This window comes from Arvicola amphibius, chromosome 2 (genome assembly GCF_903992535.2).
Source record: "Arvicola amphibius chromosome 2, mArvAmp1.2, whole genome shotgun sequence".
NCBI classification, from domain to species: Eukaryota; Metazoa; Chordata; class Mammalia; order Rodentia; family Cricetidae; genus Arvicola; species Arvicola amphibius.
Genome location: NC_052048.2, coordinates 155,172,628 through 155,198,716, shown reverse-complemented (window position 1 = coordinate 155,198,716; position 26,089 = coordinate 155,172,628). Strand labels below are relative to the sequence as shown.

The window sequence follows — 26,089 nt, the reverse complement described above, 5'->3', positions numbered from 1 at the left end:
TCTACTGTATGTCTCCATGCATTTGCCTATGCTAGGCATTTCACATGAGTGGAATCCTCCCATATGTGTAGATGCAACAATGCTTGTAATGTCTATCATTTTCCATCTGACTTAGCTCATGAAGCCATGTCTTCCAGGTCCATCCATGTTACAGCATGCATTGGAACTTCCCTCCCATGTAAAGCTGAACAACACTAAATTGTATGCTCCATGTCCTGTTTCTCTATTTACCCTTCTATGGACACTTGGGTTCTTTCCCCTATCCCTCTATCGTGAATGCGGCTGCGAACACAGACATTTAAATTATAATTCGGGGTTTCCCCAACAGCACTGTGAACATGAAGTCGGAGCATCTGTTAGGGAGACCCAAGCTTTAGATGGCTTACTCTGTTGATTGGATGGCGGAAATGGCATCATGTTGAACATTCAACAAACTTCAGGTAAGTGGATTCTGGTCATCATTTCTCCAGTCTCTGTAACACAGCATGCTCGTTACTAGGAAAAGGGAATCTGAACAATGTAAAGAGACACTGTAGAAATCTCACTTCAGCGTATATAGTAGAGATTGTAATCTCTTATAATAAGGATTAGCGTTTCATTTAAGAATAAGTTTCTAATTAAATCATGATTGCATGCATCTTCACAGAAAAAAAGACTGAATGCATCTTCACAGAAAAGAAAATATTCCCAACATTCCTTTAGCTCCCTGAAGCTCTTTACGGCAGCACTACCTGGGCGCTTCCCTCAGCCTTGTGGTACTGCATGGGGCAGATTTTCTCTGGTTACCTTCTATAACCTATTTACCCACCTTAGATCTGCCACCAGATCTGTGCCAAAATCCGGGCATGTTGTTAATGGGATGCAGTCTCACTGACAGCAACAGCAGAATGGATTGCCGACCACATGATAAGATCAAGATGCAGATTTGAATTGGCTGTATTTATGTTCCAGATGCAAGCTGATTATCTCACGGCAGAGGCAATGTGATTTAATACCTAAGGCCCAGGGCCAGAAATCAGGAAATCTGGATTTTATTTCTGGATTTATCACTTAGGCCGTGTACGCATGAATGTAGTATTTTGTAATTGCATTGTTCTTCTTGACCCTAAACTGCTTCCTCCTGCCACTAAAAGTACATTACTATGTTCAGTCATGACACCATTGCCTCACCTCTTTTTCCCTCTGGTTTTTTTTTTCTTGTTTTTTGTCTTCCCTGTTTTTTAGGAAATGGCGGTACATTTTTATCATATGGCCAATGCATAAATACATTTTCACAATTTTTAACAGAGAATAAATGTTGATTATCATGCTCCCATTTCCACAAATCTCCCCTCTTATCACTAGTCGCGTTTCTCTTTCCATCTTTTTATTCCACTTATTTTTCTGCCGAGTCTCATTCCTTTTCTTTACCGTAGTTTCACCAACTTGAGTTACACTTTACGTCTTTCCTCAAACAACAATCCTCTGAGCTACGCGATGACAAACAGAGAAACATGTAACTGTGCTGTAGAACACAAAAGCAAACAAAGACACAGATGAGAAGGCTGGAAGGGACGCAGGTATCTCAGGATAGGATTTCAATGAACTGAGACCTGCTCTCAGTTCTTCCTACCCCACAAAAAGGGGTTAGACAGCAACATAATCCTGATCCAGGAGCTTCCTTGATAATGAAATGCTTCTGGATCCCCATGATGGTAGTCTTCATGGCAAAGAGAGTCCAGTCCACTGCAGTGCTCTTTCGGCTCATCTAAACCACTAGGAAAATCACCCTGGGGAACAGAGAAGGGGAATCTACAACTAGAATTGCCAAGAGTGCAGGGCCATGTAGTCACCATCCTTTACTTTGTAAAGAGCAGGTCACTGAAGAGGCCCAGCACTGGCCTATAAAAGAGCTAAGAACAGCCTTACTGCTTAGACAAAGCTTGGTGTTTTCTTAGGTCATATTGGCAAACAAGCAGAGGAATACACTGGAGAATAGTTACTTTGACCAAAATGTGCTGTTTGGAATTATATTTTTTGTTCCTTTCAGGTTCCAATAGTTATCCATGGAGTGACTGAGGGCACAGTTAGCACTCTGTAATGTTTGCAGCAATAAAATACTGTTGGCAAAAATAAAGATCCATGCTTCCTTGACCTGAATAGTGCTCCAAAACACAGTGTGCTTTTGATAATAAATTTAAGATCCAATGTTTTTTGAGACACTGGGCAGTTTAGTAGTCTCAGTTGTGCAAATACACACACATCTGCACACATCCATGTGTGTGTGTATGTACATAATCTCTACTTTAAAAAATGGGGCAGGCAGGCTGAAGCATAAAATTTTTGACCTCTTTGCCACAGAGCAAATAGGATAAGTTAAGCGGCTTCCTGTGATCTGTATACTCACAGATTTCTATCTTTTTGTTTGGTCTTTTCTATTATTTTTTCTTTTAAGAAAGCATAAAAGGTGCCCCTGAAATTTTTGTCATTGCCCAGTATTCCTCTTTCTGAGAGGAAGTCAGCCTTCTGAAATGAATGGAAGCCCTTCCTGTTCAGGCCTTGTGTGTTAACAGTGCATGTGTCCTGAACCAATATATAACACTGCAAAGTACTTTAAAAACAGTGAATTCCTTTGGAAATTATGTCTAAATAAGAATTGATTTTGTTTGTTCCTTTCCAATAAAAATCCACTGATTCATTTAATATGAATTTTTCTTAAATGTTTTCTATATGCAACATATTTTGCAAGTTTTTTTAAATATTTGGACCAGTTCAAAGAAAGTAAGCAAGAGCTTCCACATCACTTGACAACCCTTCCCCTCCAACATGGGTAGGATCCACTTGACCTGGAGAATTGCTGAAGATGTGATTCTTCATATCATTAGCGACAGTCAATGTTTCATGTGAATCACAAATGAGATCCATTACCATAATAAATTATCAAGTTGGACTGTCCTCCAGCATTTGAGTTTGGCATAAATGAAACCAGACTGGCCCTGATCTTGTTGCCCTAGTTCTCAGGCGCATTGTACGTGGGTTGCTGAACCATTTTTCTTTCTACGTGCTTAAAATATTCTGTGGGAAAAAAAATAAAAAGATGAGGGACCAGGGTGAAATCCAGATAGTACTCTGTGCAAGGGCTCTGCTTGCAGTGTTTGAAGATGGGAGTTGCGGATTCAAGCAGAAAATGAGTCAGTTTAGAAAAGCATGTGACTTGAAAGCCATTAAAATAAAGCCCAGGATCTGTACTATCCCAACCATACACTGGTGATGCTTGGCTCTCCGATGTGCCAACATGGACTTGAGAAAACCTTCACATTCCCAAGGTTGTATTTAGCCTTTGTATGTGTGTATTTCCGAGGACAAAGTGCATGGCTCCAACAAAGCCATACAAAGAATTCCCTTTCCCTGAAACTTTGAAAAACTTCTGCTGTAAGGGGAAAATAAGGAAAACTGAGAGCATGTGCTGGCGGGGTCCACAGAAAACCCAACAGGAAGTGAGCAGTTGTGGGCAGCGCAGGACCGCTGAGAATCTGATACTCGGACAGCACCACAGTGTCTGGGTTGTGTTTGTAACCGATCTCTTGACCTTCTTGCCCGTCTCGCTAAAGAAGCAGTTACAGTGAACCCTGACCCCACACACCTTAGCAACCACTGCCATTAGGGTTCCCACAGCCAGAACAGCGCAGTTGAGGGAATTCTAATGTAAGCGTATTTGGTGTAGAATATCCACTGGGTTGGAATTTTCTAATCCATCATGAAGGCCCTGGTCTGTAATGTTCCCCCAGATGCTTAAAAATGGGGCTAACAGGAGTTTAGGAAACATTGTGCTATTTTAGCACACCAGATATCTCAAAGATGAAACAGAGGCTTCATTGGATATTTGCTTTGGCTGGACCATCTCAAGGATGGATCAGTCTCACTGAGTCACGCAATCCATAACACTCAGCTTTCAAGATAAAAACAGACATGCTATGCTTCCTAGACTAATCCTTTTTTTTCCTCTTGCAAGCAGTAAGCAGAGCTCTTTGCTTTCTGAGCGAGGAATGGTGGTAGTGATTCTGGCAACCAACAAGAACTTTCAGAAGAGAAGATGGGTTTCTAATGTCAAGTCTGTGCTATTTATTATGTTCAAATGGACACAGAGTCCATTAGGGCATTGGAAAAGCGTGTTGCTTGGTTGGTCCTTGGAGGTTGTACTGGGGATGGAAGTGTTTCACTCTGTAGGAACATCTCTAACAAGTAGTCTGATAAGAGCCAGTTTAGAGCCCTTCTTATCTAAAGATAAAATTATGCTGCAGAAATAATGTCCAGCATACTCTATTGCTGACTGTGCAGGCTTGTTTTATTCAGCGTGTGGGCAATGCTTGTGGTTAGACGACCTTGCCAATCCATTAGTAAGGGGCTCTTGTTACTGGGTCCTAAACCAGTAGAGGACACAGGAGAAAGTGAGAAATAGAAGCCATTTCCAAGTCTACATCAGAATGAGACACTCAGTAAGGAAAGCCTCCTGTGCTGAGGTTATATAGCGAGTCTGCATTCACTTGGCCCTTATATCAGAGATCAGCTTCGGCATGACTCGTACATTGCAGGGTGGGAGTGTGAGGAGTAGAATTATTAAACAAAAGGAACAGAGAAGTGAGAGAATTAAAAAACAGAAACACAGAACAGCTTTGGGAGGGACATTCAGTGAATACTGAATCTGCCCGTCTATTTTTCACAAGCTTATATATTTCACTTCAAAAGAAAAGGTGGGCTACAACAGACTTCATTAACATGATATAAGGAATAGACTTGAACTCTCTGATCTTTGGTCCAGGTGGAGCGGATCCACCTCTACATCCAAAATACTAATTAACCACACCCTAGGTCAGAATCTCTTCTGACCACACCTGTTGTCAACAACTTTGAGAAAGCAAAAATAAGCTCAAACTCTCTGTCCTCCAGTCAAGGTGGAACAGGCTCACCACTATGGGTCCCCAAAACCCTTCCCCAACCAAAGATGGCCACATCTGAGCACATGCCTTACACATAGGAGGAACTCAAGAGTCTGTTGAGTGGCCACAGTATAGCAATGGATTTGAGCTGAAATCATTGGCTAGAGAGCTTCTCTGCTGACCTGGAGTTTATTCTTTCCTTGGAATAAGAAGTGGAGAGCACGAGGCTGACTCAACTCAAGTAACATACATGTTCACTGAGCACTCAGCATACATCAGCGGTAGTCTAAATACCTTGCACATATTCATTCCCTTAGCAACCCAATGAGATGACTGCTACAATCCACTTCACAAGTTAGGAGCTGAGACCCAGAGAATGTAAGTTATATATTCAAAGTCTTATGGCTTATAAGTGATAGACCCTGTGTTCAAACCCAGGATTTTTCATTCCAGGATCTGTAGTCTTAATTATTTTTCCAAACCATTGCCTTTTGAACAAGGACTGCAAACAAAAGCCTTGTTTTAAAACATACATGCATGTATCTTGTAAAGTTGTTTCATGGCAGCAACAGTGTACAGCGACTTACAAAGCACTGGTCCTGGAATCAGAATTTTTTTTTGCATCATACATGTCTTACCAGTGGCTCTGAGAAGAATACTCAACCTCTCTAAGCTGACATTAAACTGAAGGTAATACTCCTTGCCTCAGAGAGGGTTTCAGAGGATTAACTAAAGCTTTTAGTGTGTTTGGTACACATGGTAATGATAAGGATAATGATAATAATTGACATTTATTGAGTATTTGCTATGTACTTACTAAACATCTAATAAATTCTAATTAAAATAGCTTGGTGTGCTCAATATCTACCACATTTGTATGGGTTTTAATCTTCTCTAACAACAGAGACTATAGTCACCATAGTTACCATGATTGATTCAAAGACTTTTTAGAATAATGTTTAATATCAACTAACAGTTAACTTGAAAAAACAATTCTTTCTTTCCAAGTTCTATACATGATGAAGCTGTTTTGGGTAAGGGAGATGAAGATGGCTAACCAAATGTGGCTTGGATTGCATCCATGCGGACTGGAAATTAACATTACCAAACAACTGGTCAGTGGACATTTTAACACCTGCCTCTGTCATTCCCTTCCATGCATGTAGAAAAATCTAATATCAACTCTAGCTTGTTCTGTCTCTCAGACATCGTGAGACAATGTAGACATGAGGCAGAATGGAGAGACCAGGGAGGACATATCAGCTCTTTCACGAACCATACTTAAACTTAGAATACCCAGTGTTACTCTCACTTGCAATGCGATCCGTGAAGTCTGACCTCACAATAGAAGCAGCATGCCAACATCTGTAGGCAGCAGCAGTCTATAAAGGTCAACAGACGGTGGCAGGCTGATCCTTCGGGGTCTTATAGTAAGAGAAAAGCTGTTGTTTTGTATCATCCATTTGAACTAAAGAGAAACCTTTGGCGAGTGGATGGCAAAGAGGAGCCCCAGGAAAACACGGTAAGAGTTAGGTGGGGTTTCAGGATCATAGCCAAATGCAGTCCAGACATGGCAAGGAGCTGGGAATGAAATCAGCCCAGATGAATCGCTAACCTTCAGTCTGGGACTAGGAATTAGGGGATCTGAGAGAAGACCACCACAAAATTAATAACCAAGAACTTCCTGAATATCATATAGAAACCAAAGACAATTTAGGGGGGTTGGATGCCTTGGACTAGTAATGGTTTATATTACAAGTTTCATGGTACACTAAAGTAGATGTCTCTATTCTGGGATTTGTTTATAGGTCTCAGCGTTCACCCTGGAATAAAAGAAAGGTATTTGTATAGGTGCCCGTATATGCAATTTTTGGGGAGTGGGTTAGGGGAATCGTCTTTTATTTGATTCTCAAAGTAGCTTTCTATCCAAATTACAGCACAGCCACTTGATAATTTGGAATTCACGTTGAAGAGGTACATTTACCTATCATTTTAACATCACAAAAATACTAATAGCGTATCATTAAACCAAAGCATGTAGCATGTTACAACCATTTGTATCGAAAGAGGACTCAACTAACCATAAGAACTATGTGCTTTGAGGACATGACTTAGCAAAGACACAGAAGCCTGACCTGCAGGCTCAACGTCCCCCTTGCCAACATAGAATCCTTCCATTCTGGCCACCGCCTCTCCATTCTTAATCTTCTGTTGTTTACCACAGATACTAAAACGTATCCTGGGAAGCAGCTTTCAGATTTCTGATTGCAAAGGGCTCCCCACCTAACAAGGTTTCTACGGCACAAGAAAAATATGATGAGTTTTCATTCATAAAACTAGAATTACTCAGTTTAAATACCTTTAAAGACAAAAGGTTATTGTCTTCCTAGTTGTGTATCATTGAAAATGTCCTTATATCGTAATGGTGATGCTCAATGGCAGCTTGTCCTTTGTTTCTAATTCTGCTTGAGCTATAGTGGCTCTCCATTCTCAGAAAGCCTTCTCAAGCCTGTGAAATCAAAATTGTGAACTCAATAGTAGTGCGTGTAGCTGACAGGTGAACGTAGCAAGAAGCCAGTCAGAAACGCCTTGTTCTCCATGCCTCGTGGCTACTCACATCACTGACCTTTCCAGTGTGGCATTGGAACTAAGTAGGTACAGTAGCCTTGTATGTTGATTTGTTACTGGGCACCTGGCTTAGACAGTGAGGGTGGCCTGTGGGACTTTGCGGTTCCATCTTTAACCGTGATGTGCCCCACCGCACATGAAGCAAAGGCTCACTGAGAGAGAATTGGCTTGGCTTCTCACACAGTTCCCTCCTGCCTTGAGTCAGTCAGCCAGCTGCACCCAGTAGAAGGCTCCTCACCTATGCAAAGGGGTACCCGCTTTTATAAAAGGGGGAATATGATAGCACTCATCTATTTGATTTTATTCCCAACTTACTCTCTAAGTGACGTGGTCACTCAACTGGACTTTTCCTACTCCTTGCAAGGAGTGAAAAGCTCACTGCTCTTCTTGCCTACGAGTCTTTGTTTAAAGACAGCAAGTGTGTGGGCTCTTTAGGAAAACTGTCTTTAACATAATTATGTGCTCTGGGAATTATGGAGGTAAAACATTTTCATCTTAGCATAAACAGAAGTGAGGGCACTCTTCAGAATAACTGTGATTACTACATTGCTCGCCTTCATACTCACATTTCAGACATTTTTAATCTATGTGCTTTTATTCTTTATGTATAATTGTAGTTAAAACTTTCATTAAATAATTTTCTTGCAAATTCATATATTGGAAAAACTTCAAAACGAATATATGCAAAGCTTACAATGGGAGAGAAAAATATCAACTTTATTTACCATGAGAATACCATGTAAGAAGTATTTTTGTACATTTGTTCATGTAACTTCAGGCACAAATGTCCCCTGCTCAACTCTGCAGAGAGTAAAAGCCACCTCCAAGAGTCACTGTAAGAATTAAATATGCGCCAGGTGGTGGTGGCTCACACCTTTAATCCCAGCACTCGGGAGGCAGAGGCAGGCGGATCTCTGTGAGTTCGAGGCCAGCCTGGTCTACAAGAGCTAGTTCCAGGACAGGCTCTAAAAAAAGCTGCAGAGAAACCCTGTCTCGAAAAACCAAAAAAAAAAAAAGAAAAGAAAAGAAAAAAGAATTAAATATGCCAACATGTTCTAGCACCAGGCATGACACGTGACAGTGACTTTGCCCAATTAATGTCGCTCTTATTACTGCGCACTTGAAGCAGAGGTGTAGAGCACGTCAGTAGCCGGGAAAAGACAACAATCTCACATCATTTCTTTCCACCATTAAGTTGCAACTTCCCTTCAATTCATCTCCATCATGGCTTTCTGAGAGAACAGCAGGACATAAATAAGTTCAATCATTCTTCATCTCAACCCTCACAACAATCTCAGACAATCCTATCTGATCCCCCCCACATCTACATCTAGACCGTACACTACACACACGGGCGGACACTCGCGCTGACTGTCAATTTTTACAAGATCCTTTAAAAATTCCAGAAAGCATCCTCCAGCAAGGCTTCCTTCTTTAAGCTGACTTATATTTGATTGCAAACAGAAGTATAAGCAGTATGGAATGTCGCTTAAAAGCCTGGGCCTTGAAGGCAGACTGCTCGCTTTCCAGTTCCAGCTCTGTTTTGTTCAATTATTCATCCTTCCTCCATGTCGTTTCGTCTGTGAAGGCGGCTTTTTGGGAAAGCCGTGAGGGTTAAATTGACAGGCAGCATATGAAATGCTCAGTCCAGCATCTGGCGCCTTGTAAATGCTCATTAAGCTGTAGCTATCATCCTGGGCTGTAGGTGTGCTTTTTATCTCTAGAGTTTCATCTGAGTCTTTACTGCTCTTTGCTCGCAATGCTGTGCATTCCTCTCCGTCTCGGAACATGTGAAGAATACTGTAGTTGTCTACAGTCTTCGTTAATTCTGTCTTCTTTGTCGTTCCCTATTCTCTTTTTACTAACTGATATTCTCCTACCTCTGGCTCATATTGGATTGCCTTTTTGCATACCTGGTGCTATGGTTTAGATGTAGTTTGAAGTATTCCTCAAAGATTCAGTTGCTAGAAGCTTGATTCTCATTTGGAGATATTTTTAGAAGTGGGACCAAATGGAAGCTACCGAAGGCATTTGAAGTCTCGCCCTCAGAATAGAGTAAGATGGTTCTTGCAGGACACCAGTGAGTTCTTATACAATTAACAAAAACGTGCCTGCCCATCCTGCAGCTTGGGCCCCAGCCTGTGATTTGTCCATAGCAGGAGGGCCACAAACACACCTGTTGTGAGATCTTTGCCATGTTGAAATATATCAAGAGAGCCAACACCAGAAACTAGACCAATGGAACTTCTTGTTCCTGAATATTTAGTTTCAAAACTACGAGTTAAATGACATAAAATGTGCACCTCCAAACATTTAGACAAAGCAACAGAAGTGGACTCATACACACATTACATTTTTCCATTATAAACTTGGTTATTAGTTTCTGGGTATTTTGAATTTCCTTTAATTGGTGTTGGATTTTTATTTGCTACACATTTGAGTTACCTGGAATAAATTTAGACACTTTGAAGCTCAGGTATATTCAGAGAGGCTTTGGGTTGTAGCTAATTTAGTCTATCTTTGTTGAGGATTTGCCTAAGGTCTTTTGTGCTGAGTTTTTCCGCTGTGACTAGTAGGAACAGCAGCTGTTCCCTTCTGTGGTCTCCCAGTTCTTTCTAGTAGTCCTTTCCCACATATACCAGTCATTTACGCGCATGCGTATGCAAATCACTTCTCAGCCAAAAACTTGTGGGCACCCCTCAAATCTCCAACTTCCTAATACCTACTTCTTCATAATAATGCCCTTTAAATACAAGTAACAGTTTCCAATACACCTGATACAGAAATAAATGGGAAGGGGATACAAATTTGTATAGACTACATCCAGCTTTTAAGAAGAACATCGCTTTCTCTTGTCTTTCGCCTTTTCTCTTTCCTCTTCTCTCTCACATCCCATCTCTTCCTTGCTTCCCCTCTGTCTCTTTCCCTGTGTGTCTCTGTCTCTTTCTCTGTCTGTCTCTCAGTCTTTTCCACACTTCTCCTCTTTCTCTGCCAGTAAAGCTTTCTTTCCAAAATTCTGTCCATCAAATTCTCAGCGTTTTGGCCTCCGTGAACACCAATTCTGCCTTTCTCAGCTGGCCCGCGATGCTAGGCTGCTCCTCTGCACATTCGGCCCCCGAGACACTGCAGCCATTAAGCTGTTGTAATCACAGGCCTGGCTCTCTGCTTCCTTTCCCTCAGGAGACGACAGCCGTCTAGCTGCTCAAGGTGGGAGAGCAAATCCATTCTTTCTTGTCCCATCCTTTTCAGAAGTTGAAGTTTTCAGCTATTTTTTTTTCCCAAAATCCAGCTTTAGGTACAAACTCTTACACATCTGAAGTCAAATTTAAAGAAATAACAAATGCAATATATTACAGAACATGCTGGCTCGTGTGTAGTTACAGAATGTTATTAAACACACTCACCGATCTAGGCAAGCACTGGGTTAGTTTTCTCCTTTTGTTTCCCTTCTGAGAACATTTAGCTTTTGGATTCTTGGCGCTGAGCCAATTTTGTGTAAAAAGCCATGAGTTTGGAAGCATTTATATGATTTAAAATTCTAGATAAGATATAGTTATGTCTTTTGTGAATGACTTAATCAATTAAAAGTTTTCCTAAAAAATGAGAATTTAATTTTTGTTGTTGTTGTTCTCTGAATATTAACACCATGCAATCCCTTGAATGTGGAAAGTTGTAAGTTCTCTTTTATGATGGCATTGCAAGAATAATTTCATCTGCTTGTGAAGTGGTCCAAGCGAGGTTTAAATTTTTGTACAGCTCCATGTTTATATTAATCGTGATCATGTTGCTCAGCACTCAGTGAGCTCATAGGAGATACGTGTCTGTGAAAGACACAGAAAAGCTATGTACACATGAATGATGAGTGTGAACCACACCAAACCTTTTGCTTAAATAAATACAGTATTTTTTCTACAGATAGAGAAGTGAAAATCCATGATTGGGAAACTGAGGAACTAAGACTTAACAAAAATTCTTCTTGGAATTTAATCACTGCATTTTGAGGTATGCAATATGTAGTGCAATGTGGAAAGAAACTGACCTCGCATAGGAGCTGATCAAATGAGAAATAGTTCCTGGACCCACAAATTATAATGTGTGTGCATAAAATTATTCTTAAATCTTACATTTCCCCATTGAGACATTTATTGTTCCTGCAGAAAACCATATTATTTCTTATTCCTAAATCTGTCTTCTATTAAACCAAAGAAGTCTATAAATCAATAATAACCTTTTAGATATCAACCTCTCCATAATTATGCCCCCAAATCCAGGTAATTGTTTGCATGTTTTATATAAAAATAAACGTGGGGAGACATATGTTCTGCATGATTGGATGAGAGTCTAAAGGTTTCAGTTGGATTTCAACATTTGTGAAATTTGGTTTTATCTCTTTTATATTACATTTAGGCTAATTTATTTCACCCAGAGAAGCCAATAGATCAGATAATGCTGTCAGCTCTTCAGGGAAAAAACAAACAAACAAGCAAGCAAACAAAGATGGCCATGAGGACTTGCCGTGAATTTTATCATAGTGTGGTTTCCATTAAATACGACAGTAAACTTGTCAGCTAAGGAAATGTTTGATTTTAGTTGAATTAAGGTCTGTGTAACTTTCTGTTGCTTCTTCGGATTGTCCCAACAGGAAGTGGCTAAATGGCCACTCCAGACTGATCTTAGATTAAGAGACACCGGCATCTCAAAGCCATTCTACTTGTGGGATGAAAGGATAGCAACCAGAGCGGCCTGCGGCTATTTTCCTGATGCCTAGACTGTGTGCCAGCCATCTGTATTCATTTAGACAGGGTGTGTGTGTCTGTGTGTATATGTGTGTGTGCGTGCGTGCGTGCGTGTGCGTGTGTGTCTCTGTGTGTGTATGTGCATGTGTGTGTCTGTGTGCTTGTGTGCGTGTGCGCGCGCGCACATGCGTGTATGTGCATGAGTGTGAGTGTGTGTGTGTGTGTGTAGCTGGAGAGGGCGGCGAGGGACAGAGCTCAGGTTGCAGTTCTCAGTGTGGGTTTGATGCAGAATGAACTCTTCTGCCTGGTGCTTCCCTAACAAGACCCTTCATCTGCTGCTCCCTCCAGAGAAGTAATTTCACCAATACCAGCTGCGAGGGGAATGTTTTGTGTTCTCTTTATTCAAAGTGAAAGATGTTAAACAGAAATTTTCAGAAGCACTTTTGTTTGGAAAATGGGAAAGGAAGATCACGGAAACTGGAAAACATCCATGAAATTAGCCCAAAATCATGGCCAATCCTGGTCATTTCCTGACAAGCTGTCTGTCAGTGAAGCCACAATAATAGTTTATTCAGGGTGTCCTGGTGCTGACAGTGTTGCGGCACTGCTAATTAAACATCGGTACAACGGCTGGCACTCTCGTGTTTTAATTTTTATAATTGCAGTAGTGGCTCCATGGCATTTTAGTCATTGGTGTGACTCTCCAACGCACTGTAGTAGCTGGAAATAAAAGAATATAGCTTTAAATCAAAGTCCTGAATATCTATGGGAATCAACTAAGAGAGAGAAAAATGAAGAGAATGGGATATAGGATGCACTTGGTCCCACTGATGTCACACTTGGAATGTTTGTTGAAAGCTATCTAATACAGTGTGTATGAACAGGAACTGGAAATGATCTTATTTGGATGTATACTTTAATATTTATTACTTATAACCCAGCTGCCTCTAATTAATATACATATTTATAAAATTTCACAATATCCCTATGGCATCAAATGAGTCTCTCCTCTCCTCCCCTTTCCTCCTCTCCTCTCCTCCCCTCTCCTCCCCCCTCCATCTCCCTCACAGTTTTCATTTCTGTACCTTTCCTTGATGTGACCTCCCTTGCATCCATCCGCGCTGCAGTTCTAGCCTCCAGCTCCTAAGCTGCCTGCCATGCCTGATCCTGGAGCTCAAGCTCTGGGGGGCACAACTGCCCATGGCAGAGTGATTTGCATTCCCAACTTTGTGTCAAATTATCCATGTACAAAACTATTAAAAGCCATGAAACTATCCTTCCTAAACTCTGCTAAAGGGGGACATTTTCTGCTTATTAACCTAACTTCAAAAGCTGTCCTAAAGCTTGCTCTGAAAACAGTTCCCAAACTTAGCAAGAGGTTTCCTGCCCCATAGAGGGCTACATTTCAGTGCGGACATCAGCTGGACCCTCAGAAGTGTGGGCCCATTTACAGAATGTTTCACATACTTGGAGAATTACTTCAGATGAGAAGCAGACTCACCTGGGTAGCATTTCACCTTAAAAATTCCCTGGCCAGAGTTTGCACATCGCGATGTAAGAAGATGCATAAGGAACTGGTTTAAAGGCTGTGTTCTTGCTGCTCTGGTGTTTGACAGACACCGTGAGAGATTTCTTCCTAGCTGGAAATTGGTTTTTTCTTAAGGGCTCTGATAAAATTCTTTCTCCACATTTTGAAATTTGTGGATTCGGGTTACTCTGTCTCTTTTCGTGAATCACCCTCTAGTAGTTTTCCAGAGTCATAGACAGAGTCCCCATCCCCAAGACTGAAGGAGTGTGTGGATGGAAGAAGCAAAACTAGCACACATAGGAGATAAATGGAGACCATCTACTGTTGTGAAGCATGATGCGAAATGGTTTGCGTGGGAATTAAGTGAGTGACCAACGACGTCAAAGATCTGGTTGGGAAAGATTGGAATATTTCTGGAATAAAGAAAAATGCAAGTGGCAAACATAAAATAGCAGTGCCTCTGTGTGAGACTCAGGAGGCTGTTACCTTCGAAGGCAGGCAAGAGTCCTCGACCACAGACACTGTGTATTCTTGACAGCTCCTCAGTAGGGTTGGTGTTTTACAGAGGAGAGTTTTCAGCCTTTAAGAAGCTTTCTCTGATTTATGATTCCTAGATTTTAAATAGATACATAAAACCACACACACACACATATACACACACACGTATAAACATGGAAGTAAAATGAAATGTCTATGAGAACCGTCAGGACTAGCAGGAACTGGGAGGGACAAGGAGCAGGAAGGTAAATGGGCAGAACTGTGCTCATCACACAATATACACTGTATGGAGGCTTTAGAAATAAATGTGTTTTAAACTGATGTGTTAGGAAAAGCGTTCTGACAGTAGTATTGGAGACTTGATGGGAACATCTCAAAGAGAACTTGAGAGCTGTTGAAGTGAGCTGCAGTGACCAGGCCTGCACTGCACTGGGGAGCTGTTGGAGTGAGCAGCTGATGGAGGAGTATCTATGTGTTACTTTTATTAATAAAAAAACTGCCTTGGCCCTTTAAGAGAACAGAAAATTAGGTAGGTGGAGTAGACAGAACAGAATGCTGGGTAGCAGGCAGTGGGGAGACAATTCAGGCAGTCGCCATATGCGGTCGCCATGCTTCTCCTCTCTGAGATGGACGCAGGTTAAGACCTCTCCTGGTAAGCCACCCCTCGTGGTGCACATCTTGTACAACATTCTGGCCAGACCTACACAAAATACTCAGAAACTATTTGCAATTTTAAAAGATATTGATCTTGGAATTTAACCATCATTTTACTTTCACAGGATCCCCCAGAAAGACGTCACCCCCATGACAGCTAGAAGTAATTCTAGAGGACGACGTCCCCTCTCCCCGTAAAGTTTGTCCTTGGGTTTAGGAACATTATTTAAGGGTTGATTATAATTAGTATATGGTTGAGGGTTGGGGGGTTTGTGGAGGAATTTTATAAGCTCAGGGATCTTTTTTTAAAAAAAGAAGGATAATTGGATGATGGGATAATAGATTTGTAATTGTGAGTTACTGTTTTTAGATAAATAATTTGGTATCAATTCTTGTATATTGATACAAGTTAAATTATATTGACTATTGTATGCATGCATGTTTCTACCTCTGTTTAAAACATTTATGTATTGATATATATTGTATTGATATATATATATATATATAGTATGTATTTACCATATTGCATTGTATATTTGTACATTGTTTATATTTGGAGGTCATATTGTCCTCATTTATTGCACAGTTGTTTATTGTCTTAGTCTTTAAGTTAGATAGGTATTGAGAATTATATAGATCAGTAGTCATCTGTTTGTCATTTATAATTAGACTAATCAGGTTCGTTAGATAAATAGAGATTATACTCAGAATAGATAGATAATCTTCAACCTCTTCAAAGAGCTGTAGAAAATGGCCTTTAATTTAACTCAGAGTTCCATGGTAGACAAATAATTTGGTAGTGAGACACAATTGCTCCTGGCAACACCAATCTATTCCCAAGAGAATGTTGAGCACCAAAGACACTCCACGTGGAGCCTTTCTTCTTGGCAGAACTGGCCTTTGGGCAAAGAAATGTCCATACCTCAACCACTGACAGATACAGAGTATCCATAAATGGATAAAACAGGACTGTCATATCCTGCCAAGACAGGGTAAGATAGTTCTGAAAAGTTTCTTGCCTTTGAAAATGGTATGTCAGTTACGTTAGGCCTTAGCCAAAGTTGGTTGCTTCAACGCTGCAAACATGACTTTGGGTGATTGTCCAGGTAGCTAATTGTCTCTGTGATTTGTTGTATGTTTTAGAAGTTGTTTGAATGCACTTCCTAATTACTCAGGTAACATTATTTTCCTTCTCAGATCTTCCATGGGGTTGAAGACTATATGAATGTAGTTACTTTCCTCTCATGACTTGGCCAAGTTATTTATTATCTAAGACTTAAGCTAGTTGGAATAGGATATTTGTGCTTATTGTATATAATTTCATAGTAGGTTTAGAACTCTCTTACTTAAACAAAAGGGGGAGGTGTTGTGGGAGCTCCTTCTGCTCCTTCAGCCAATAGCCGCTGAGATACCAGCCCATTGGGGTGTGGTCTCTCTTTTTAAAAATGCGGCCACTTCCCTCCGCTCACTCTCTGGCTTCCGGTCCGCTTCTGAAGACTAGGCTCCCTTCCTGATTGCGCAGAGGGCTGTTGTCTGTTGTCTGGGACGGTGATCTGTAAGTTTTTCCCCTTTAAATAAATAACCATTCTATTAATCATAATTCCAAACTGGTGTGGGATTGTTTGTGATTTACGCCATCAAGCAACAGTGACCAGACCTGCACTGCACTGGAGAGCTGTTGGAGTGCTGTAGTGACCAGGCCTGCAGTGCACTGGGGAGCTGTTGAAGTGAGCCGCAGTGACCAGGCCTGCAGTGTACTGGGAAGCTGTTGGAGTGAGCCACAGTGACCAGGCCTGCAGTGAACTGGGGAGCATTTGAAGTGAGCCACAGTGACCAGGCCTGCAGTGTACTGGGGAGCTGTTGGAGTGAGCCACAGAGACCAGGCCAGCAGTGCACTGGGGAGCTTTTGAAGTGAGCCACAGTGACCGGGCCTGCCGTGTACTGGGAAGCTGTTGAAGTGAGCCGCAGTGACCAAGCCTGCAGTGCACTGGGGAGCTGTTGGAGTGCTGCAGTGACCAGGACTGCAGTGCACTGGGGAGCTGTTGGAGTGCTGCAGTGACCAGGCCTGCAGTGCACTGGGGAGCTGTTGGAGTGCTGCAGTGACCAGGCCTGCAGTGCACTGGGGAGCTGTTGGAGTGAGCAGCAGTGACCAGACCTGCACTCAGTTCCTGACAGCTAATGAAAGGAACCTCATCTCTGAGGAAATAAACAATGGTATATGGCAAACTAGATGCAGGAAATGAGTGGCAATGAGTCCAAAGAGGCACGGTGACCTTAGACTTAGGAAACTGCTGATGGATGATGGCACAGGAGACGTGAGGGCATTAGATGTGTGGGCAGAAAAGACACTTTTTAAAGGGAGGCTGGAGGTAAGAGTAAACAGAATTCACAAAAACTGTCAAAGATATATGAACAATAAAATTTGTTTTTAATTTCCTCTTGTGTGCTTGGCTAAAGAAACACAAAGGAATGTGTTCAATTGTATCAGTGTGCTTATATTTAAAAATCAAACATTCCGGACCAGGGAGATGTCTCAGCAAATAAAAACACTTTTTGCCAATCCTTGGGACCCATTTAAAAATGGATGAAGAGAACTCAGTCCTCAAAGTTGTTCTGTGATCTCTATATCTATGCCATGGCACAAGTGTGCACACAGGCATGTGCACAAGCACACACATGTGCACACACGCGCACACAAACTAAGTCTAAAAACTTAAATGAAACTGTAATAGTCCACAGTGTATACTTCTAGAGATATACCTCCAAAGAACTGAAAGTAGGGACCTGAACATTGTCATAGGGTCAAAGGGTAGAAACCCAAATCTATCAACAAACTAGTGAATGAACTAAATGTGAGTCTATATATAGTGAAATACTGTTAATAGGTTACATTTAGAAACATATGTATATGCATGTGATAACAATTAAAGGAAAAGGAGGTCACCTCGCATTTGAAGGTGAGCAGGGAAGGGGGTATGGGAGGGTTTAGAGGGAGGAAAGGAAAGGAGGACATGTAAGTATATTGTGATATCAAAATGAAAAAACTATTCATTCTCAGAAAGAAATGATGCTCTGACAAGTCATAGAACAAAGATAAGTCTTGAGGACATTAAATTTAGTGAAACAGTGGGCTAGGGTGGAACTCAGTAGTACAAGGCTTGTCTAGCGTGTTAAGACCTGGATTTAATTCCCAGAACCACAAATTCAATAAGCCAGACACACAAAGACAAATGTCATACGATTTCTCTTCTTTGTGGTACTCACAATAGTAAAAGTCATAAAGATACATAGGACAGTAGACACCCGTGGAACTGGTTTAAAAGATACAGCTTGTGTAATGACACACAGTCTGGGGATGGAGCCCCGTGACTGCACAGGGGTGTGAATAACATGCTTGCTGATCTGTATGTTTAAGACAGTGAAGATAGTGAGTTTTATGCTGTGTATGTTACCGATTTTTAAGTGTTTTGCCCTGGGTGTTAGCTTAGCGGTAGAGCTCTTGTCTGCAGTATGCAGTACTGTGCACCCAGTCTGCGCACTGGGGAAGATTGAATATCAAAGGGAAACTATGCATAAACACAGAGAGCAAATCAAAGAAATGTTTCAACCAGACAAATGAAACCTGTATGCCTGGGTCATCTTAGACTTGGCCGCTTGCTAGCGCATCTGTATGTAACCAGGGACAATAATGAGCATTAGAAGAACTGACATTAAATTCTTTGGCTTCTATTAATTCTACAGAAATGTGAGTATCTCTCAGTTAAGAAATCATTCTCTGAACTTCTTCCCTCCACAGAATTAGACCTCAAGTACCTGTGTGCCTCACTCATGCTGCACAGATCTTCAAAGAGTGGGGAACAAAGGAAGGTAGGTCAGCCAGGAAGCGCCTCTCTCCGGGTTCAGACAGAAAAGGAAAACACAGCCTTAACCACAAGGCTACCTTTGACTGACATCTCTGCCTTGGCCTCCCGGTGTAATTCCAGAAACTTCTGTCACATATGCTAGATTGAGTTTGACTTTTCCCTTAATGAGCTTTTATAACTAAAGGTGTGAAAGAGAAAGCAGGACTTCCGGCTTTGAAGCTGAGTGTGTTTAGTCAGATATGAGCAGCCGAAGGTTGCAGGGGATGGCTCGATCTGTAAAGTGCTTGTCTTGTTAGCAGGAGGACCCATGTTTGATCCCTAAACCAACAGAAGAAAGCCAGGCATAGTGGCACATGCTTGCAATCCCAGTGCTGGGGAGTCGGAGACAAGAGGACCGTTGACTTGCTGGCCAGCTTGTCTAGCCTACTTGGAGAATTCTGGCCAGTGAGAGACCCCCCCAAAAAACTGAGGTAGACAGTGCCTGAATAACGACTAAGATTGTCCTGTGTGCTCCACATGCATGTACACATACCCAACACACTCACACATGCACACACGCTTGCATATGAAGAAGTGCACACACACACACAGAAATAGGCAGAGCATTTCAATCTCTCAGCACTTCGTTAGCAGTGAAGACACTTGAAGGGGGGATTGAGAAACTGCCAGGGGGAAACCTGTCACTGACACTAGTTTAAAAAGAAGACTAGAAATTATGAGAATTGTTGAGCATGTAATTAGAAAGATCTCAAGATCATCATAAGTGCCGCAAAAACACTTAGCATTTTGCTAACTAATGATAATTCCTGATTTATGTGAGAAAGAATCGCCTACCATAATGTTTATCAAAACCAGAACTACACTAATGGAAAAGATCTCAGCTTTATTTATTTATTTATTTATTTATTTATTTATTTATTTATTTATTTATTTTTACAATTTTTCTTTTTTTTTTTCCTCATGGTTTATTTTTTTTATATTTAAAAATTTCCATCTCCTTCCCTCCTCCCCCCCTCCCTCTCCTCCTCCTCCCCCTTCCCTCCCCTCCTTCTCCCCTTTCCCTCCCCTCCCCTCCACCCATACCTCCCCTCCCTCCCTCTCAAGGCCAAGGAGCCATCAGGGTTCCCCACTCTATGCTAAGACCAAGGTCCTCCCAACTCCCCCCAGGTCCAGGAAGATGATCGACCAAGCTGAGAAGGCTCCCACAGAGCCCGTCCATGCAGAAGAATCAGAGCCCAGAGCCATTGTCCTTTGCTTCTCAGTCAGCCCCCGCTGTTGGCCACATTCAGAGAGACGGGTTTGGTCGCATGATCCATCAGTCCCATTCCAACTGGAGTTGGTGATCTCCCATTAGTTCTGTCCTACCGTCTCCATGAGTGAACGCACCCCTCTCGTTCCTGACTTTCTTCCTCATGTTCTCGCTCCTTCTTCTCCTCATCAGGACCTTGGGAGCTCAGTCCAGTGCTCCAATGTGGGGCTCAGTCACCTTCCCCATCTGTCGCCAGCTGGAGGTTCCCTCACGGTCCTGACTTTCTTTCTCATGTTCTCTCTCCTTCTGCTCCTCATCAGGACCTTGGGATCTCAGTCTGGTGCTCCAATGTGGGGCTCTGTCATTTTCTTCATCTATCGTCAGGTGGAGGTTCTATGGTGATATGCAAGAAATTCATCAGTATGGCTATAGGAACTGGCCTTTTCAGGCTCCCTCTCCTCAGCTGCCCAAGGAACTAACTGGGGGCGTCTCCCTGGAAACCTGGGAACCCCTCTAGGGTCAAGTCTCTTGACAACCCTTAGGTAGCTCCTTAAATTAAGATATATGCTTCCCTGCTCCCATATCCACCCTTCCTATATCCCAAGCACCCCATTCCTCCGAGCTCCCCCCGTTCTCCCCTTCACTAACTGCATCAATAACTTTTCTGTCAGCACAATTAAAAACTGCAAGGAAACTCCAAGGTCACTTCAAGTGGAGTTGAGAACAGAATCCAGGACTCCTATTTCTGAGATGAGTATACACATCTCTACATGCAGTTCTACTACAGGGGTCACAGATCAGTCATAGAACCCCACTAATGCTAACCTCAACACCCAATATAAGCCTAACAGAGTCAGAATAAACCCATTAGACAATTCTGATTGTGAGCCTCAAAACCCACCATGTCCAAAGGGAACCTCACTTCCTCTGAATTCTGATTGACTTGTAATCTGGGTCACAGGGTCCCATCTGTGACCACGTTCTTGGCCCTATTGTCTACTGGTCAGTTCCCCCTCGCCCCGGGACCCCATCAATAGAAGCCTCTCCAGCTCCAAGTCTAGACAGACAGTGGGCATCCTGCCTCCTGCTTTGTATCAAAGGCATTGTAAAGAGATGCCTCTGTGGTCTTCATTCACGGAAACAGTCATTTAGACTGCTCGAGATTCAAAACCCTAGGGAGGTACTTTCGTAATTTAGCATTTTTGTTTCAGTGAAAATATTATTTCTAGTTCATAATGGGACATTCAAAAACATTGTTTCTTATCACTGAAAGCTTTCTGTAGTGTATAATCTGGCCTCTTTATAGGTATGTTCCCTATAAAAAGCTCTAGGGAACAGAAATCGGGTCTTCCTACGAAGAAATACCTTCAGTATCTACAGTTGCTTGAGGACAAGGTCTTTAATTTAGGACTGAATGAGCCTCACAGATAAACACTTTAAAATCCTGGGATCTGCACTTAGCTTTAACAAGCTTTTAAGATGGTTGGGGGTGTGCTTCTCTGTCTGCTGGGAAGACTATGAGGCAGCCGAAGACACAGGGCTTGCCCTTTGGTGTTCCGTGCCAGATTCTTCATGGAAGCTGCACAACACAGGAATTCTGCCATGGCGGGTGGGAGGCAGGCGCTGCTGGAAGACTTTCCCTTTCTGCCTCTGACCAAGTTCACGTCCACCTGGAATCGCAGAATGTGATGTCAGCCAGGAAAAGGTTTTACATATGAAGCTGAGAGTCAAGGAGGAGGCCATAGTGAAATAAGAAGATAAATCTAATTCAATGTCCTTATGAAAAGAAGACACACAGACATAGCATCAAATGGACAGGAGAGACATGTGAGGCTAGATATAGGAGTTAGATGTTTATGAAATCAAATAATGCCAAAGACTGGTGGCAATAGCTCCGAGCTAGAAGCACTACGTTCCCTGAGGCCTTGGATGACTCATGAGCCCACGGACACCTTGATTTAAGACTTCTGACTTTACAGTATGGAAAGATGCATTCTACTGTATAGGCCACCTTGATTGTGCCACTCTGCTGTAACAGCCTAGGACATGGATATACACCTCACTTCCAGACTGCTTGTTTAATTAGTCTTGGCTGAGCATGGGCATCAGTATTATTGAAAGCATCTCAGATGGCTCTCAGGTTTCACATTGTACACCCAACTCAGACTTCTCAGATTCTAAACACTAGGGTAAAGACCCAGTAGTCTAACAGGCTCCAGGTAACTCTAAATAACACCATAAATGCTTAAACATTGGCTTCTCTAATTAATAAGGTTGATCCTACTGTAAACCAATAGGAATGAAGAAAAGCAAGGATCAGGAATGTTATAGAAAACAAGAGAAGAGTAATTTGTATGCTCTCCTGAACAATACTGAAGCTATGCTTGCTGAAATCTCATTACCTAAGCTGTGCTGCTGAAATCTCATTACCTATCCTACAGCTAGGGAGGCTGAGGCAGGAAGATCAGCTGAACTCAGAGTTCAAAGGCAACCTGGACAACAGAGTGAGACCTGCCAAGGAAGAAGAGGAAGAGGATGGAGAGGCAGGAAAAATGCTTCACACCCATGCTGATAGGTGTTATTGAAGCCATGTTGTTTGCAAACTTGCAGAAGCGGCCCTCACACCATTGCTACCAGGATACCGGACCACCCAGGTTCAACATGGAATTGACATCTTTACCCCATACCAGGGGGCAGAAATCAAGGGCAATATGAACACTCAAGCTCCGAAATGTCACTGGGGCCAACGCCTTTTTACTGTAACAGTCAGAGAACTGCCTTTTCTTTCCCCATACTCCAAATAATAAAACAGACCAGTACATTTTATTTGGTATGGAATTCAGCCCCTTGCCATAATAAATCTACATTTGAATGACTACAGTAAACCACTAAGGATGGGGGGCGGAACTTTGGTGAAGGCCACATGACTAACACTTGGTAGCAAAGAAACTATTAGCTTTTATTTTCCTTTCAGAGATAAATGGTTTAAGAATTGCAGGTTCATTGTTTGAATTTTCTGTGCATCTGCCCTCAGGCAGCAAACCTTTTCTGGAAGCACTAAACAATACTCTTTTCTAGGGGTTTCCATTGTGACCACATGTGCAGTTCCACCTTCCTGAGACCTGGAGGACTTGAGGTAATGTCTACCCCGTAAGTCACCATGACTGTAACATTACACCTCAGCAATGCTGATGTCTTCCTCGTGTGTGATCCATGTTAGAAGTCACCGTGTCTGTAACATTACACCTCAGCAATGCTGATGATGTTTTTCTCGTGTGTGATCCATGTTAGAAGTCACCATGACTGTAACATTACACCTCAGCAATGCTGATGTCTTCCTCATGTGTGATCCATGTTAAAAATGCCCTAGATGAAAGAGTGAACTCAGAAGCATCAGCAAAGTTACTCTTGCCCCTGAGGCTCTAGTCCCTCTTCTTGGAGTACATGGTGCCCTCAAGAACCAGGATTCCTCAGAGAAGACTATCCAATAGAACAGCAACTTTACCTTCCAATTCCCAATAGACGTTCCCAATCTTGTGGTTTAGGCCCTGCTTCCGCATGGACTGATTTGCATCTCACACTTACCATGCAAGTATTGTACCCCTGCATTCTGCTACTGTCCCTCATTTTGAGAAAGACTATTAGAAAGTTCTTTGCTCAGGTCTTGAACTCATCCTGCAGTCTAAGCAGGATGTGAATCTGGGATCCTGTTGCCTCTTTCCCTGGGAGACAGGGACTGAAGTCCTTCACCACCAGGCAGGCCTGTGGTTGGTTATTTTTTAATTAGCTGAGACAAAGTAATACTCTAACATGCAGCCAATGAAGGAAATATCTGGTCAAGATGTGATAGCACATGCCAAATTCACCCTTTCCTCGCTAAGTAGCTTTTGGTCATGGTCTTTATCACAGCAAAAAAAAAAAAAAAAAATCCTAAGCAAGACGGTACCCAGAGGGCAAAAGGAAAAAGCTGATGCTGGCACAGATAGGGACAACTCTGTAGAAAATGAAGATTATCATTTATATAGAGGTGATGGGGGACCAGTCCCACAAGGGGTGGTAATGGGTCACCCAAGACTTTGGTGGGTCCCCTGGCAGGTGGCCTGAGGCTTCAGCAGGAGACAGACAGATACAAGACACTAGGTAGAGAGAGTTTGGGTATAGAGTTTATTTAGTGGGTTATGGAGGGGAAAGGAAAGAGCAAGGGGAGAAGGGGAGAGGGAAGTAGAAGAGAGAGAGGCAGAAGCTGTCTCTCCAGAAGGGCAAGGGGGGACTAGAGAGGAGGCAAGAGACCCACTTGCCTTGGCAGAAGGGGAGAGGGTGGTTGGGAGTGGGTAAGGCTTGTCTCTTAAAGGGATAAGGTACCCAGGTGATAGACCAGGCCAGCAGATTACAACATTCCCATCTCTTTCTTATAATTAAAAGGTGGAGAGACAGGCATAGTAGGTTGAGGGAATTGGGATTATGGATTCTCAAGACTTGTTTCCTGCTTAATTGTGGGCATCGAAGTCTTTCTTGGGAGGGCCTGAGATAGTGGGATGCTGGTCACATCCTGGGATAGCTGGTCTCTTTACTCCTATCCAGGATTTGTGGTATGGAACTGTCTGGTGTCTCTTGGACCTTGCAAGGTGTTGGCAGAACAGAGGATAAAGTTAAGATTAGGAAGAGAAAAAAAATCTCAGAACCAGGGAACTGAGAGGAGTATATCTGACCTGTTGAAGGTGAATCCTTCAATTTGGCTCCCTGGAACTCATAATAATTTTTTTGAGTTTGTAAAACATAAGTTTTAGAAATATACATTGCACAAACAGTAGCATAGTTTTGTCAGAATGACTATGACAGATGTTTTTGAACAATGAAAAGTATAGAAATTTAATAATGTACATTTTCCCTCACACCTTTATAACTTGCACATATATACCTTAATAACTTGCATTTGTATATATTAAAACACCTCTTATTTAGAACATATTTAGAACATAAATTTGTTTGGTGAGGTTGTTCTTTTAAACTGACAAAACCTCTCAGCTGTCAAACTGTATCAGAGATCTTTGAGAAGGATAAAATTTTACTTGAGTTACTGATTTATAAGATGACAGAGGACTTACTCTATTGGCTACCTAGAGCTCCTCCTCAAGTTCCTCGGTGGTCATTGAAGGCAAGGGCATCTGGACTGTATTTGTCTTCTGCTGTTAGAAGCAGGGTCTGCCAGTTTCCAGAAGATCCTTTTGGTTAAGAAATCTGTAGGAAGACAAGCCTACCTTGGCCTGAGCATCTAGGCAAGTCGATTTCATGTGATTCTTTGTCCAGGGGATCTTTAATGGTTTAGATGAAAGGCAGTTTACCCAGTCGTTAGCACTTTTACTTGATGAAGAGAATTGTGGATGGGGCTGTTTTGTTCCCATTTGACTTCTGCCTTCTTTGGAGGAAATAGAGTGCTGCCGCTAGGAGCCAACCTGTCTTTCTGTCATGAAAAGTCCTTTAATAATTAAACATTTAAATGCTATGTTCCCCAGATCTCTGAGCACTTGAGGGCTGTTTGTCGGGCATAGATGAGTTATAACTACAGCATAGGATCTGCCTGAAGAGCAGGATCCAAGCTTGACTGCACTGGATTTTAATTTAACAGGTAAGATTGTTCTTGTGAAAGATAAAGAAGAAAAAACTGTTTGCAATAGAAGCTTAATGGCAGAACTGACAATAGTGGAAAACAGCTTAATATATTTTAAAGCAGGGTTGATCACATATACAATATTTTTGTAAGATATTTAAAAGAACATACCAATTTAAAATATGAGACTTATTGTTTTCTTAGTCTGGAGTGATATACAATGAACAGACAATGATAACATTTAACAGTAAGTATACATACATTTATACCCAGTTAGATTTAAGTTTTATACACATATACACACAGAGTTAAAGCTAACTTATGTTCACTTATAGAGTTAACTCAGAAGTCAATGTATAAACACACACATACACACACACATAAAACAACAGTTGGGTGGAGTGGGTTC

The 26,089-nt window shown here is 42.0% G+C and overlaps 1 long non-coding RNA gene across 2 annotated transcripts in view; it reads right to left on the bottom strand.

Annotated features, from left to right (window-relative positions):
* Window positions 1–20,618: 20,618 nt before the first annotated feature.
* Window positions 20,619–26,089, bottom strand: part of LOC119806189 — a 79,410-nt gene continuing 73,939 nt past the window's right edge. Inside the window, exons 4-5 of one of the 2 annotated variants that reach the window (XR_006020751.1) lie at window positions 25,178–25,310; window positions 20,619–23,438 (exon numbers count right to left, since the gene is read on the bottom strand). This is a non-coding gene — a long non-coding RNA (uncharacterized LOC119806189). Of the gene's footprint in view, window positions 23,439–25,177; window positions 25,534–26,089 lie in introns of both variants that reach the window. The other variant, XR_006020750.1, reaches the window with a different exon arrangement.